A 16,324-nucleotide genomic window follows, 5' to 3' on the forward strand; every position below is an offset into this window, starting at 1 on the left:
ACTCTACAATGGTTCACAACCATGTCATTAAAATGAGGTTGTCGAGAAATCCGCAGGGCATAATAAGCCTCTCTATATGGCTTTCATAGATTACGAACAGGCATTTGATTCAGTAGAGATACCAACAGTCATAGCGGCATTGCGTAATCAAGGAGTACAGAACGCTTACGTAAATACCTTGGAAAATTCATACAGAGTTTCTACAGCTACCTTGCTTCTACACAAGAAAAGCAGGAAGGCATCTGTAAAGAAAGGGGTCACAGAGGGAGACACAATTTTTCCAATGCTATTCACTGCGTGTTTGGAAGAAGTATGCAAGCCATTAAACTGGGAAAGCTGAAGAGTAAAGATCGACAGCGAATATCACAGCAACCTTCAGTTTGCCTATTACATTGTTCTATTCAGCAACAATGCAGACGAGTTACACCAAATGATAGAGGACCTTAGTAGAGAGAGTGTAAGAGTGGGGTTGAAGATTATTATGCAGAAGACAAAGATAATGATAAAAAGCTGGGCAAAGGGACAACAGTTCAGGATCGCCAGTCAGCCTCTAGAGTCTGTGACGGACTACGTTTACCTAGGTCAAATAATCACACGGAACCTTGGTCATGAGAAGCGAATTCACAGAAGAATAAAAACGGGTTGGATCGCATACGGAAGACATTGGCAGCTCCTGACTGAAAGCTTACCAGTATCATTGAAAAGGCAGGTGCACAAGCAGTGCATTTTACCAGTGCTGACATATGGGGCAGGGACTTGCACACGGAAAAAGAAGTTTTAGAACAAGTTAAGGACCGCGCGAAGAGCGATGGAACGAAGATTGCTAGGCATAACTTTAAGAGACCGAAAGAGAGCGGTTTGGATCAGAGAGCAAACGGGTGTCGACGATATACTAATTGACATCAAGCGAAAAAAATGGAGCTGGGCAGGTGATGTAACGCGCCGGCTAGATAACCGTTGGACCATTAGCGTCACATAATGGACACCAAGAGAAGGGAAACGCAATCGAGGACGACAGAAGACTAGGTGGAGCGATGAATTTAGGAAATTCGAGGGCGCTAGTTGGAATCGGTGAGCGCATGACAGGGGTAATTGAAGATCGCAGGGAGAGGCCTTCGTCCTGCAGTAGACATAAAACAGGCTGATTATTATTATTATTATTATTATTATTATTATTATTATTATTATTATCATATTGCACAACACTGGATATAGTAGCGAACCAATACAAAAACTGAAAAGAAATATTTAGCACAATGCATATGATCAGGTACATAGCATTTTATTGCACTTTCTTAATTCATGCCTTTTTTTCATTGCTCTAGAGCTACTGCACTGAAATAATATTGTATTACATACTTAAAAAGCACAATTTTATACTATAATAATAATGAAATACTTGTTCTGATGAACATGTCTTTCATTATTATTATAGTATAAAATTGTGCTTTTTAAGTGCCCAGGAATGGCAAGAGAGCCTTCGTAATGGTGCACTTAAAGAGCAATGTGTGAGACAAATGTACTGAAAACATGAATGTGGTAGACAAAAAAATGCGAGATAAAGAAACAAATAGGCAAAAAGAAAACGAGGAAGATTAAAAGGTAGTTAGCCATACATGGTTATCTGCAGATACACAAAGCAAAGGAAATGAACTCTGAAGTATATCAATACAGGCACAGTTCATATTACATGTGTTTTAGAGTCGAGTCATATATAGCACAGCCTTGCAACTAGGAGAGGCAAGGAATGCGGAATTCTGCCTTGTATACTCTTGAGGCAGGAACAAATGCATATGATCAAGAAGCTTTGAGGAATGTATAATATCATGAACCACCTTATATAGGAACAAAGTGTGTCATTAATTAAGTCTTGAATGTAGATGGTGCGAGTTGAGGTATACTTGAGAAGGCTGAACTGAGGTCTCCAGAATGGCAAAAGTGGGGCTTGAAGATAGATATAAATTTATTCTTGACATGTTCAAAGAGGTCAGAATTAGATTTGCACGTTGCACCCCCTACTACAGAGGAATACTATAATAGTGGAACGCACAGAGCAGTATACAATTTCAGAAACACAACAGGTCAGTGGAAATCATGCAATATGCGGCATGCAATTGCAATAGCGTGAAGGGCATATTGTGTAATAATCTCTGTGAAGAGAAACTCAGCATTTTGTCGAAATGCACACCAAGATCTTTCATTTCATTGACCCTGGGCAATGGAGCATCCCGTGGGGTGTATGAAAATTGCACAAGGTGTGTATTCCGCATATAACTTAATGCCATATTATTGCGAGCATTTAAGAGTACCTTACTTTTCTCTGCACCAGTTTAAGAGGGAACAAATGTCTTTTTGGAGGTTGATGCAGTGGTGAACATTGTTGACAGTCTCAAATAGTTTTAAGTCATCGGCACACAAATACATGTGTTTATTTATTAAAATGCTCTTAGCACTACCAGAAAACAAAGAATACAACACCGATTCAAACAATTCTGATGCACTGCAGAGGATAGATCTATGCTGGCAGTTGGTAACCACCGGATTTATCCACGCGCAATGTCCACGCTACCATCCGAGGGCTAGAAAACGTACTGGACTTTAGAGAAGCATTCAAGGTCCTAGTGAGAACAAGGAACAAATGTGCTTCAATACGTCTTAACCCTTTCAGACGCCACTCTATCCTGTAATCGAAAACATGCATTCAGTACGTCTCTTGCATCTTAAGAATCATAGAAAGTGTAAAACCGCAGAAAAGATGAAGCATTTTCGCTTGTTTTGTGAGTTTCGTCAAGTTTACAAAACTTTGACTCCATGCGAAAGCTCACAACAGGAACATCAACTATGAGAACACGTGCTATTTCGTGTTTCAAAATCTTGAAAAACACTTATTCAGTCACTTGAAAGTTATGCCTGGTGCATAACGTTGTGAAAAACAATAAAAGAAGTGAACCCACTACATACAACTTACTGAGACAGAGTAAAAACACACAGCCGTCTACCTTCCCACTCATTTTCCTAAAACATTCTGCACATTAATCAAAATTGCAGCACAGGTCCAATAAAAAGTGTTTCAAGATGTATGAAACACATTTTGATATCATTACTTTCAAGGTGCTTCTGCTATTGATGCACTATCCTGCTGTGCGTAATTGTGTAGACAGCGTCTCAAAGTGTTAAGCACTGCCGAAAAAATGGCGTCGACAGTACATGCGGGATGGAGCTCAGGCCGTGCAGACTACTTGTTCAGACGAACTGAAGAAGAAAGGTGAGTGTTGCCCAGAGAGCCGTGAAGCACCCTGCAGAATTGACAGACTAGTGCAATGTAGCGCTGGTATTGCAGGGTGTGCCACTTAAGGGCTTTGAGGCAATCGTCCTAGGCTGGGATGAGCTTGCGACAACCAAAAAGAGTAGAGGGTGCGTGTTTTCCGGCGCTGAACAAGCTCAAGTTTGTCAGCGACACGAGTTGAGTACGGGCACTCTACAGATGAGCAGTAGTCAAGCCGTGACAGAATGATAGAAGTGTATAATGCTCGGAAAACCTCAGGTCACCAGGGAAGGGAGACACGGGACACAAACGCATGAATGGGCCGATTCTGATTCAGTGCTGGTGACATATGCGAAAGCGAAATGTTCAGAGAAGAGCTGAATGTTACACCCAGAAGGGGAAGGGCCCGTACAGTCTCTATAGAGGTGCCTTCGAGGATGTAGGTTGGACACGCAGCTGTTTCGTTGTTGCTGATACGCATGGCAGCACTATTTGCAACGCTACTACAAAGGTTGTGATTGTAGGCCCAGTCGTTCACCTTGAGAGAATGTATTTTGTTCAAGCACATATGCTCTAAATCAGCATAATGTTGCAGTGGAAGTGTCAAGTTGGTAATGAAACCAGTTCTGCGAAGGTTCATTAGGAACTTGGTTTTCACTGGATCCTTCTCCTGACAGCAGTTTATAGTGCCGCAGCGAGAAACATAGTAGTAGAAGCTGGCGAGATTTAGGCAGTTTAAGCATACCACCTGCAGAAAGCACTTATGACACCTTTCCACGTTGCCCACAATGCACTCACACCATCTGCACTTTCCATAAACAAAAAGTGAGACAATCGATTACCGTTTCATTTGCTAAGTACTTGCTGATTCTGAAGCAGTCATTGAACCAGTCCTGGTATACGCCGCTACATGCATAGGCCTTGTAGTCAAGAGTTCGATGAAATATCTTCTGGGCAGGTAATATGACGATGAAGAAATTGCGGTCACTGACAAAGTCAAGGTGAAAATAACAAAGATACCTTTCGGAACACGTACGCGTTCCTTGATCATATGAGAAGCGGACAAGAGCCGCGAGTCGTTTTTATGCCAAAATGTGACGTAGAGAGCGCGCGTAGTTCGCAGGCCGATTTCCATCAGTCCTGTTGATACTGTTGTCCGTAGTTTGAATAAATAAAGATTGTAACAAGTGTGCGTTATCGGATTCTATTCCTTAGCTATTATAGCAGCGTTTTCCCAATTGATGCGGTGACTGCGATTATCGGCGTTCGTTCCCGTTCGCTTCCGTTTCTGATGTTTAGAAAAAGTCACAGTTTTCCCCTAAACGTGAAGAATCGACTGCGACAGCAAATTATTGGACACAAAAAAAGACAGCAGCTTTATCGGCCGCATGCACTTGTGAACATAGGCATAATAACTAAATTAACAAGCGTTTTGTCACGCGCACACAAGCGAGCATATCTCACTCGACGACTGCGGAAACTCGCTGTCAAAACGCTGGGACTAGGAAGCGAAGGAGCAGCAGCGAGCGAATAGACCTTCGTGCCGCGTCTCGCATCAACGCGAACTAAGCCGCGGAAACACGCTGCGTGGCAGGCTGTGTCCCTGTCGCAGATGGCTTGCAAGGTACAGTGGTCCGGGTGGGCGGGCCCGACCAAGCAGCTCGGCAGAAATGCGCCTGGAATGTCCAGATAATTGATATCGCAATAAAATGACTTACCACTGGAATTACATCGTCTATTCGCCTCTGCGCGGATGATTGAATTGTCTTCCGCCAGACCTCAAACAGCACGGATCAAACATTACTGCAACACGACCTTAACCTTATCGCAGCATGGTGCGCGCGCAGGCTCACGGAGTCCAATTACTCAAGGTGCAAATGCATGGTTGTCTCACACAAAAAAACTAACGTTGTGTTTCAGTATTAGAGTCTAAAGAAATATCCGAAGTGGATTCCTGCAGCTGTCTAGCTGTTCTCATGAACAATTCATTGTCCTGGTTCGACCATATCGGAAACCTGCAGCCCATGCCTCAAGGTCCCACTTGGTTACCTAAAATGTCGCAGTCTCTCCTTAGAGGCCAATCATCATTTGGATTGCGCATTTATAGACAACTAAATGATGTAAGGACAGCAGCTTTACCGCCGGTACAAACTCGTAAACATTCGCTTACTAAAATAGCAAGCATGGTGTTACGCTAGCACACGCAAACATCAACACAGCTCACTTCATGAGCGCGGACATTCGCTGTAAAAACACCGGCGTCAGGAAGACCGGCAGCGTCAGCGGGCGAATTGACCTTCGTGCTCTTTCTCACTTCAACTTAAAAGAACCCGAGAAAACGCAGCGTAGACGAAGGTATCAGCCTCCGGCGCACCTTCACACAGAACTCATCGCAGGTTCCTTTCTCGATAGGAACAGAGCGGTCGCGCTATACGCAGCGACCGCCGGAGTTGAACGCCCCGCCCTCTCCCTCCCTTCCACTGGTGCCCTGTGCGCGAAGGAACACGGCGCACCTCCTCCCCACTTTCCTTTCTTGAGCGCGCGAGATTTAGCTGACGGCTCAATGTAGTAAGTCTAATAAGTTTAATAAACGAAGCATACCGACTTCGTTCGAGCTTTAAGCTAATTAGACTATGGGCGCGCACTTCTCGCCAGGAGATTCCAATGAGCCAGGCTATTGCTTCCTTCCATGGTGTTTGCTTATTCCTCAAGTACAACTCATTATTCCAGCCCTTTACAAAAAACATTACCTATCGCCACATTCATTAAACCAACTTAGTTTACCCATCTGGCAATAAAGTGCAGAAACTTGCGCATCAAACGTCTATACTGATGGCTCGACTACACTTATCATATCTGGCGGATCTGTGGTTATACCGCTAAACTGAGTAGTACCACGATTCAAGACGCCACATGCAACGATGTCTACGGCGGCGGAACTCACGGACCGGACCAGTGCATTTCTGTTCATTGATAAGACAGCTAAAGGGTCCGCGTTTTCTAAAATATATTTCAGCTTTTCAATGCAGTAGGCTATCCGAAGCAGATTTTAAGACCAGCTGACGCATAAACTCATAGAGCATCACCACCGCGTAAAATAAATAGGCCACAAACTTTCTTTCCAATGGTTGAATAAGAAAGCATTGGAAGTTTTTATGCAGACAAGTCTGCTGGAGCGTCAAGTTCCATTATAACCTCCATGAGTGTTCATATTCCACTCTTCGAAACAGACACTAGAAAACAGTATTGGTACTTGGCATGGGGCACATTCTTGTTTAATAATGAAACACGTCACACGATCACCAGACTACACTAACCAAACCTTTCACTCAACCTCCAACCTCCGCCAACCTCGCATTTTCTTTCTGTGTCGGCTGTGGCTGGCCAGACCGTCACTGCTGTGTGCGTTCTCTGCAGCTGAAAAAGTACACCAAGCACTTATTGTGCCACTATCCTGGATTTCTATCACACAGACAAGCACACTCTAACGCTTTGCGACCACTAGGCGATTGATTGATGATAATATGATCGAGGTCAGCGCGGGCCTCGCACGCTTTGCAGAGTGGGGAGTATGCATCGGGGTAAATGCGGTTGTAAAACACGGGGTTCGGAAAAGTTCGTGTCTGAATGAGTTGCCAAATGGTGGATTGAGATTTATTCAGTGTTTTGTGTGCGGGGGGGTAGCGTAACCGCTCTCTGTGGTAGTGTAGGAGAATTTCTCTGAACGTGACCATTCGGTTCTGCGCGTGACCGCAATGCAGAACAGAGGGCTGGTCGGGATCGGAAGACGCAGGAGAAGGATGATGCGCCCGGTGTGCGAGAGCTCGGGCGGCATCGGGGGCGGCTTCGTTTCCAGCCAGAACCGAGTGACCAGAAGCCCAGATGATCTGCACGTGGCGTTGCCTTAAGGGAGGAGTGCCAGAGAGAGTCTTCTGCGCTTGGGGTGCTATCAGTCCTCTTGTGTAGTTACGAATGGCCGTTTTTGAATCGCTGATGATGCAGTGTGCATTGGTAGCCGCGTAGGCCAAAGCGATGGCCGTTTCTTCTCCTATTTCGGGTTGCGTGGTGAATATTGATGCGGCCGCGGGGAGGCGGTACTGCGAACCCGCTACTGCGACGACCGCCATGCCATTTTGGTTGGGGTATTCTGCTGCGTCCACGTAGGTTACGTCAGCGGCTTGGTCGTAGCGCTTTTGTAGTTGTTTAGTTCTTTCTGCACGTCGCTCCGGATTGTGTTCAGGATGCATATTGCGAGGTATAGGCGGGATAACTATCTGAGCACGAATGTTTGGAGGGATGGGTACTTTTGGTCCGAATTGGGTGGTGTACGTTATGCCTAGGGTGCCTAGAATGTGCCTGCCCGTGGTGGAATTGGTGAGTCGTTCGTATTGGCTAATACGTTGCGCTTCAATGAGCTCGTCTATGGTGTCATGAATGCCGAGGGCGTCCAGTTTCTCATTAGAGCTGGTGATGGGAAGATGTAGGGCTTGTTTGTAAGCTCTCTTGATCATGGTATTGAGTTTGAGCTTGTCAGTTGCATTGAGGCTAAGGTACGGGGCGACATAGGTGATCCTGCTCAGGGCGTAGGCGGTTACCAGGCGTATAAGGTTTTCTTTCATGCCGTGATGTCGATTTCCGATGCGTGCAATGAGGCGAGTGGTTTGGTGTACATGTTTATCTAACTGCTTGAGTATCTCCGTGTTTCTGCCGCTTTGTTGGATGCGTAAGCCAAGGATACGAATTCTAGGTACTGTAGGTATGCGTTGCTGGTGCACGTGGAGTTCTATCTCGGGTGGGTGAGGGTCTGGACGTCGACCTCCCCAATTAGGCTTGTACAGGAGGAGCTCCGATTTCTGTGGGGAACATGCCAGGCTGCGCGGTTCTACGTATGCAACGACCTCGTTGATGTCTTCCTGCAGCGTGTCTTGGATGTCCCCTTCGCTGCCCCCGGTGACCCACAGGGTGATATCGTCTGCGTAGAGGCTATGCTTGAGGTTGGGGATGTTAGCTAATGCAGGCGGTAGTCCGAGCAAGGCCACGTTAAACAGAAAAGGGGATAGAACCGATCCTTGCGGCGTGCCTTTGCTGCCCAAGTGAATTATTGGTGACTGCAACTCTCCGATAGTAATGGTGGCCGTGCGACCTGTAAGAAAATTCTTCACGTAGTTATATGTTCGATGTCCAACCTGGAGTTGTGCCAGTTGGTTCAGTATGACCTCATGCGTGACGTTATCGAAGGCTTTGTTTAGGTCTAGCCCCAAGATGGCTCTGATGTCCAGCCTGGAGCTTTTATCGCCATCGATAATTTGGTGTTTGAGCTGAATCATGATATCTTGAGCAGAAAGTTTCGGGCGGAAGCCAACCATGGTATTGGGGAAGAGGTCGTTGTCGTTCATACGTCTGTGTAAGCGTGTGAGGATGACGTGTTCGAGGACCTTTCCGACACAAGAAGTTAGGGAGATAGGGCGGAGGTTTTCGAGTAGGAGGCGCTTCCCGGGTTTGGGAATCATAATAATTTTGGCTTCTTTCCATTGTGAGGGGAGGTTTCCAGTTTCCCAGTATGCGTTAAAATAAACTGTGAGGGCAAGTATAGAATACTCATCTAGGTTGCGAAGCATTTTATTAGTAATGCCATCAGGTCCTGGGGCCGCGTCCAGGTGGTCGTATGGGCGGGTCCAGGTGGTCGTTAGCGGTGCCTGTGTATGCTGGAGCGGTTGTAGCAGGTTGAGGTCCTATGTATCGATCTAACAGGCCTTGAAGAACTTGTGCGTCCGTGCCCGTACGGGTGTGAATAATTTTTTGCAAGGTGTGCTGTTGTGTGTTCTTGCTGTTGGCCGGATTGAGGAGGCAACGGAGGATATTCCGCGTTTTGGGCAGGTTTGGTTGCCGCTCCATGCTGTCGCAAGTGCTGTGCCAATTTTGACGAGCAAGTTTTTGTGCATAGTCTTCAATGTGAAGGGTAAGAGTACTAATACGTTTTCTGAGCGTTCGGTTGAGCTTGTTGTGTTTGTACCGGCATTGCAGACTGGCGAGGGCTTCCCACATATGCAGTAACTTGCTATCTGCCTCCTGTAGATTGGCTTCCTCAGGCACCAATTTAGTGGCTTCGCTCGCGTCTTAAAGCAAGGATGCGACCCAATCTTCGAAAGGGGGTTGGGTACCGGAGAAAGAGGTGAGGACTCTGGTCTGCCGGAAAGCGTCCCAGTTCGTTTTGCGGAGTTGACGGCCCTTAGGCTTTCGCGGGCCTGCTCGAACTGTTGTTTGGATTAAAGAGTGGTCGCTGCCCAAGTTGTCTTGTGTGTTGATCCAGTCTGCTTGTGGAATTCGTTTTGCGAATGTCAAGTCCGGAGTAGTGTCTCTTCAGACGCTGTTTCCCATACGAGTGGGACAAGTTGGATCCGTGACAGGAGTAAGACCTAGATTCTGTCCGTCAAGCCACTGTTGTCTTCTCTGTCGGCGGTCCATTGGGTATCCCCGTGCCACCGCAGGGGCGTTTAGGTCCCCTACGATGAGCAGGGGGGCTCCCATAGCTACTTGATCTGCTTTGGTGAAAAGTTGTAGAAACCTATGTTGTTGTTTGAGGCTGCTGTACACATTGAGGATGAAGAGGCTCTGTTGCTTGCGCCTTGCAGACGGGATGATCTCCAGGAAAATGTGGGCTGCTGTATCAATGCCTGTGTGATGCTGTATAACCCCCGATGCTCTATACTTCCCCCGATGTTATCGCATTACAAGAGACCGGAGAAGCGGCTAGGTTTCTGGATACGCGGCATACACCGCAGTTTGCCATGATAACCGCAGGCCCCAAGTAACCACACTAGTTAAGCGAAACATTCCGCGCAGGAAATGCTGCTGTACCGTCCCTATTTCCCGTCAGCCACCAAAGCAGTGAATGCATATCTGTGTTGCTTGAGGGCAGCAACCTTGTCTTCATTCCTTTGACCGTGTGGCACAATTCACGCACGTGCATGCCTGCCTGTGTCTTCCCTTCCTTCTCTTTCACTGTGATCTTTTTATACCCATTTCAAACAGCTAGTATACGGTAGCCAAATAGGCAGTTTTCCTGTCAACGCTATTCTCTTTTCGCTTGTGCTTATCTCACTAATCTTTGTCAATGATCCCCTTTATACGTGTCTCATTTTCTGAATCCTTGGGTAATTCTTCCTTTGGCGACTTTCTTTCCTTGAGAGAAGCAATGCAGGCGGCCTTGGTGTGGCCACGTGCAGTATTTTTCAATGCGGCATGCACTCTACTAACTATAACAAAAATAATGTGCCGGTGAGTGGTTGCGTCGAAAGCAGCAATCTACTGCCTAATAAAAAAACGCACTTAAAAAACATCAATGTGCCTTACGTAAAGCATCTCATATACCAGACTTTCCGCCGAAGTCGTTTAATAATGCACAACTGTCCTTTCTTCTTTATTTTTCCTACATTAATTTAGTCCTGCACATATATAGAAACTTATCAGCGCGTTCAACGAAGTCGTTAGATTTCAAGCGTACTTATTTCATGAAAACGCTGACCATTAAACTACATCTAAAGAATTGCTCAATAGTAATAGCATGTCTAAAATACGCATACAGCTTAATGCTGCTCACTTCATTATTACGATCACTTTCCGAGTTTATTCGTACAGCGCGCCTGGTGGTATGATTGGATTCCGACTACTTATATTGTGCGAGTGAATGTACCTCTGTTCGGCATAGTGAAACAATAAATCGTCGCATAAACTCTATCGGTGCATCGTCGCAGACGAACTGAAATGTGGGCGAGTTGGTGTTCATTCATCCGGTGGGTTACAGCGGCTACACAGACTGTTCTATTTTGGTAATTGCTTTTGTCAATCTTTTTCTGCTCTCTTTACTTTTTATTGTTTTATAGTGGTTTTCCCATTCCCCAGTACAGGGTGGCCAGCTAGATATCTCTCTGGGTAACCTGTCTCTTTTATCTCTCTCTTTCTCTATGGGTGGCGCTGAACACGGGGACGAGACACGAAGACACGTCCGATGCGAGCGCAAGATATTAATTTATGTTTTATTGAAGGCATGCTCGGTTACTGAAATACGTATCTTACAAGTGAACCAAAAGAGAGAGAGTTTTGGAGTGATGCGAACACAGAACCACAGGCATTTCCTGCCTGGAAGTCGCGCGACGTGTGCTTCACGCATACAATATTATTTTTCTATTAAAAAACATACGCGATTGACTGGCGTATGTGTCTCCCAACTTTTTAATGCGAAGCGCCTCTGTCATTTCCCTTTAACTTTTCTCCAACTACCGCCACTGTATCTGCAGTTAATTGATCCACTGCATCCAGTGCATGAGGCTTCAACCTCATGCAACAGCTGCTGACCTAAAAATCTGAAGTGACCGGAGTGCCAATAGACATCGCCAACAGTTTCTCACTACCTACGAGTACTTTGTCTTGTTGTTCAAGATTTACAGCGCTACCTGAGAGCAAGAGTTGTCAGTCACACCTTTCTAGTTAAGCTTTGTTAACAATGTAGATTAAGTGTAGATACCAAGGACAGCTTTTAGATTTGTTAAGAAAGTGCACAAAAAAGGCATCCACTAGTTTATATTGCATGACTACGCGCATTTCCTGTCCTGCATACTAGCCATTGCGATGGATTTTACTGATTTGTTTCTAAGAGAAAAAAAGAACTTTTGTTGTTTCTTCAGAATACTTAGGAGATAATATAGATGTACCTTAAACAAAAGATTCTTGAGCAAAAAAATACATTTTGCTGTCAACTCATCTATATGCAGCTGACCAGGAATAATGCTGCAGTGACCAATTAAAGGAATCTGATTGATACGGTCATGTCAGGGATAACGTCTTAAAAAGAAGCAATTATAGCGTATCTAAAGCTTTGGCTTCTGGTAACGCGCATGCAAGTCATAACTAAGATTACTGAGCCCCGCTGTGCATGCTAGCTAGCTTTTCTTCCTTATTGAGGTAGTAAATATTCAACAGTAATTTTGCTATAAGAAGACCAAGAGTATAACTCCTATCTATATAGCGTAATGTGTCTTAATTAATATATTGACCTGCTTTCCCTAAATATATACAAAAATATCATATAATGTATTTGTTTTTAGTCTTTGGAAGCCTCATCGCCTTAGAAAAAATACCATTTTAGAATTCTCTACAAGCAACCTTTAATCCGCTAATTGGCTCTGTTTGCTGCTTTATTAGTACTTCAATTGTGAATACACCCTGGTCGCACACTTGTTGAGCTCGAAAGGAAGCGTGCTACTGTATAGAATCAAAATAAATATAATCTAGTAATAAAATTAGGAGACGGAATGCATATTTCAATACATTTTTAAAGGATATAGGTGTCTGGTTATATGTATTACCTTTGTAGGTTATATGTATAAGGCCATATATGTGGTTATATGGCCATATATGTTTGATCGATATACGTGTGCATACTCTAGCATTTATGCGTCACTTCTGCACAGTACTCGGCTCACATTAGCCCCTACATGGGAACCACAGGAATGTGGTTGGATTATGCCGTTTTTCTTCACTGAACAAGAGAATCAGGAGACCAACAACATTGCTGCTAATTATTTGATGTATTCTTCTGTAATTTGAAAACAAATATTCAAGAGTAGCCGAAGAACGCTGGAAAGTAGGTGCTTTACGCTGCGTTATGATTTAGTATTCCACCTTTATTAGAATGCTCCTTGTCATGTTTTTTTTTGTTGTTGTTGTTGTCATTGTGTTGCTGTTTACAAAAGTACAGAACTCGCAATGCCTTCAACGTTTTTAATTACGAGAAAAGAAACTGCGTCCAATGTTACGTACAAAACACGGACGCACAGCCTAAAGAGAAGGCCATATGAAGAGAGTTAGCGAATAGTACAGTGAACCGCCTTCTATACTTGAAGCCTTATAGGACTTTTTACCAGGACTGCGGGGCTAAGAAACAGGTCTGCTTCAAAGCCTCCTCAACTGCATTATCAGTCTTCGTACTTGTTCAGCGTGAACGCATACATGGCGGCACAAGATCTAAATGTGAACGTCAGCAAATGGATGGAAAAGAACACCGCGATAAAGGCTAATACAAAAAAAAAGAGGACAGGACTGACTGCTACTTTATCATTTCCTTTCTCGCAATGTTTTTCGCGTCATGATGCCGTACCAATCAGGTTCAGACTTTTTTTAGAAATTCAAACCTTTTTGTCAAGACATTCTTGCTTCGTTCACCTCATGATGATATGCGAGGCAAGTGCGTTGACTTCGCAGCGTTCATTGAGCACACCAAAGTCTATTGGTTAAAACAAAGAGCGCGCCCGTCAGCTACCATGGTGGAGTTGGGCTTCCAGAAACGATACCAAATATTGAAGAAACACTCATATTTCATTAGTGATGTTTCTGAAAAGCACTGATCCATTCATAGTGTGGAAATCTTAAGCACTATTCGCGAAACGTCATTAAATTCGTACTACTTGGTTTGGTACACCAAGCAAAGTAGTACAGTGTTCTCGCTATTTTCAAAATGAAACAACTTAGTCAGTGGCCAGGCGAAATCATTTCCCGACGGCAAGTAACGTAATAAAACAATTGAATCGCAGCTAACGAAGCAATAAAATTAATACCGTGTGCTATGTGCCCACATTTGCGACGGGTTCAATTGCTAACATCAAAACAATTAAAATATTACACAGCAGAAAAAAAGTCGCTCTCTCCTATCACTTCATTAAACTAAATACTCTTTCGTAGCTATGAGCGAACGTCACGAAATTAGCTCTGTTTAAAAAAAATTATTGGGTTTTAGTCGCCTGGGGTACTTAACGTGCACCTAAATCTAAGTACACAGGTGTTTTTGCATTTCGCCCCCAGCAAAATATGGCCACCGTGGCCGGGATTCGATCCCTCGACCTTGAATAAGATTTGTTAAGAACTCACGCATGCTTTTCGCTTGTTTCTCGCAGCCACAGCAAAACAAGTACAATCCGAAAAGGCAAGACTAGAGAAAAAAGAACATTTGTCAAGCCCTTACATCTACTACAACAAAAAATCACCGCTCATGCATTCCGTACGGATGGTTAACCAGCGAAGCTGGAACGTGCGGCCTCGGTCTTTATCACTCGGTTAATCCCTACGGTTCATTAAGCGACGGCGTGGTAGGCTGCCAGATCCTCGGTACGTAGTTGCTACTTTCGCTCGGCTGCAGGAACCTGTTGTACCCGAGCTTCAGAAATGGCATGGCGTAGACGAGCATGTTCCCTGTTCTGCTCGCAGCGTTACTGGTCGAAACCTGCCTTCTGCTAAGGAGTACGTGTGACGCGTGGCCTAGCCATTTCGTACCAGGAGATAAACTGCTGCCAGCGCGTTCGGCTACAGCGGATAGTAAGGACGTCACTACTGGCGCAGCTAATCCAACACCACCTAGATAGCACAAGGCCTTTTCACTCCTATCCATGACGTCATCTGCGCTTTGTGCGTGCCCCTATGTTTCCGTTCATGACCGGTATTCATCACTCAGTTCAAAATTTTGCCTAATTCTTGAACCGACTATCCCAACAATATGCTTTACCTCAAGTTACCTGGCCCGATTGCCAGCTGATCTAATTGGGATGCTCGTGAGTAGGCAACAGTGATTTTGACGTTGCGCCAGCCTTATCAACAGAAATTCTGGGCCTGGTAGCGTGACATCATGGATCGGAGTAAACAGGCCTCATGCTATTTAGGTTGTGTTGACCAATCGCGCACCCTGCTTTCTCTCCTTTTTCTCTTGCGCATGCGCACGGGGTTGCGCAGGAGGAGCTTTCGGTGCATAGACGACCGACAGGCGGGCCGACGGACGAATCGCCAAGCCATATACAGCTTCGCTGTAGACAATAAAGCTAAATTTAAGGCCCAAATCCCGCGTTGCCTCACAAAGCGCAATGTACGTTGAAATGTGGGAACACGTAGCTCCAAAATTTTGTCGCTGTCTGCTTGAATTTTCTTTGAGGGCTACAGTATAGGCCGGTTCTATGTCATAAACACGCGGAAAATATTCGACAAAAAATAAGTCGTGCAGGATTTGAAATGTATGTGAACTGAAAAACCCTCACATCTTCCGATTGACGGAAAAAGAAATGGAGCAGTGCCGACACGCGTTGACTCGAAGAGCAGCCATCTTGATTATGGCACGGGGCATCAACGCAGTCGTTGATGCCCGACATAGCGTCATGCGTGCTATATGCAAGAAACGGCGTGTATGAAAAGAAAAGAACGCTACTCTAAAATTGTATGTTATATTTATTTATGAAATTGCAATAATTTAGAACTGCTGTATTTTAGTTTTAACTTGATTTATGGGTTGTAAAAATATCAGAAAGGTTCAGTTTTCTTCTTTTAACAGGTTTCTGTCATACAACATTCACAGAAAATTTGTATTGCGGTACAGAACAATTCCCTAAATGTTCATCTTTTTTTTCAAGTGTAGCTATTTTTTACAGTGTAGAGGACAGCCATTGGGAGAGCAGGATTTCATAGAAACCAAAACATGGGCACATGCAGGCGGTTGCTACTAACATATTCGATTTACCGAACTTCTCTATTTCGATGGAAGGACTTGTATTTTGTGTGCAGCCACTCGAAAAAGTTTCTCGTATATATTGCGTTCTCCTTTCTCCTTAGTTTACTAGTGGGTGATGCTGGATTGACATTTAAACTATATAACACATGTGAATCTAGAAACGAATCGCAACTACTAACTCTCTGGGACAGTTGCGCCCAGTTGCGCCCTGCTGCATAATGAATTTCTTATGTGAATAATTTTTCATTCTACCAGACTGTTTTCTGTAGGTAAGAACGGTGCCCATGAAAGGTAACATATCCAGCAGCACGTACTTAATAAACAAAAAATGAGCACCAGCAGAAAAGCACCTTCCTAACATGGTAGCAGCGGGATATCAAGTGAATGCACAAGTCCTGCAAGCCCACATTGGTAGGTGCGGTGGCATTGGAGAGCAAGTTCCAATTTTGCATTGCAGTGCTGGAATATAGGGGTATTCAAAATCTCCGACAAGGACTTGATTGCTGAGAGTGCAC

Source organism: Dermacentor andersoni, chromosome 10 (assembly GCF_023375885.2).
Source record: "Dermacentor andersoni chromosome 10, qqDerAnde1_hic_scaffold, whole genome shotgun sequence".
Taxonomy (NCBI): Eukaryota; Metazoa; Arthropoda; class Arachnida; order Ixodida; family Ixodidae; genus Dermacentor; species Dermacentor andersoni.